The sequence below is a fragment of the Cyprinodon tularosa genome, unplaced genomic scaffold, assembly GCF_016077235.1.
Source record: "Cyprinodon tularosa strain WSP-4 unplaced genomic scaffold, ASM1607723v1 ctg17, whole genome shotgun sequence".
Classification (NCBI taxonomy): Eukaryota; Metazoa; Chordata; class Actinopteri; order Cyprinodontiformes; family Cyprinodontidae; genus Cyprinodon; species Cyprinodon tularosa.
In genome coordinates this window covers 4,000,001-4,001,440 of record NW_024038531.1, presented here as the reverse complement: position 1 = coordinate 4,001,440, position 1,440 = coordinate 4,000,001, and positions in this window count along the sequence as shown.

Below are 1,440 nucleotides of genomic sequence, written 5' to 3'. Positions count from 1 at the left end.
ATAGTTTCTTCCACTTCCCAATAAAGCAGCACTTTTTGTTGGATCATGAAAAAAAAAATGCACTCAAGTCTTAGTTATAAAAAAGACAACATAAAAAAAAAGGGTCACAGGCTATGTATACTTTGTCAGGGTACTTCATTTAATTACAACCTGAATGCAAAGTACCACAGTTAACCTGCAATATTAAATGTTGCCATCGGCATTTTCTCCAGACTTTTTAATTGGCTCTGAGAACCTGAGCTCCTTAGGCCCTGAGATTACTGACATTTGCACGGATGTGAAAAAAAATTTCATTTAAAGATTGAAGGGGGGAGGGCGTGGAGTGTGTTAGTTTGAGAAGGAAAGATTGAGCTTGGTGTCACAGGTAATGCTACTATTTAAAGTTCTTAAAAGCTTCCACTTTATTCCTTTGATCACTGCTGTTTGACTGAGACCAATTTTAGCGTCATTTTCTGAGATAAAACTGTCAAATGAACAGTCACACAAAACTAAGGTTTCCACCTTAGCCTGCACAGCCGTCTTGGTGGAAAGAAAGTCAATATATGTGACTCCTTAGCTTCAAGGGGTTCAGATATGAAAGCCTTTTCATATTCATCTCTTGGCCACATTATACCCATTCATATGCAGAGGCTTATACATACTCCTCTGGGGAAATTAATATTGAACAACTCGGCGATATGGGAGTGTAGTAGTAGTGCAGAAGCATGGTGGGTCAATATACTGGGTGGGATGCAATATGAGCAGTAATTTGCATTATAACCAGGGAAGTGTATCATATTGTGGTCATTGTAATGACCGCAAGGAATGAGCTCTGCTCATCCATGAATAATGAAATGATAATAAACAAAATGCTCTGCATTAAACTGTCACAAAGAAAGAGGGATGCTCCTTTGCAATTAACATCAAGCTCCACGTCTTTTTTTTTTTTTCAAATCAAACATTTCTGCACACTCCAAGGGTCTTATTTAAGTTTGAAAGATGAAGCATTAAAATGTATTGGCTCCAATAATATTTTAAACAAAAGATAAAACTGACAGGAAAACCTTATGGAAAACAGTGATGTGCTGAAGTTTACTCTTCCTCATTTGCAGTTAAATTTGGCTGAGGGATGCAAAACAACCAATCAAAGCATTTGATGCAATTTGTTTCAGTATTAATTCATTTCTTCTCAGAATCAATGAATCGTTTCCACAGGGCTGCAATGAAATGCATAACATACTGTGGAGAATAAAGGATTCAGCACCACGGACAGCGACATAAACACCTGAAGAGTCTGCAGACAAAAAACATTTGTTAAAAGCAGACTGATCCTATTCCTGGCACTTAAAGAACTTGTAAAGTCAGGACACATATTATTTGAACTTAAGATTTAACAGGCGCTGATAAAAGAAATCAGAATACAGCTATTAGAATTGCAGCAGATTTGTAGCTACTCTTCAC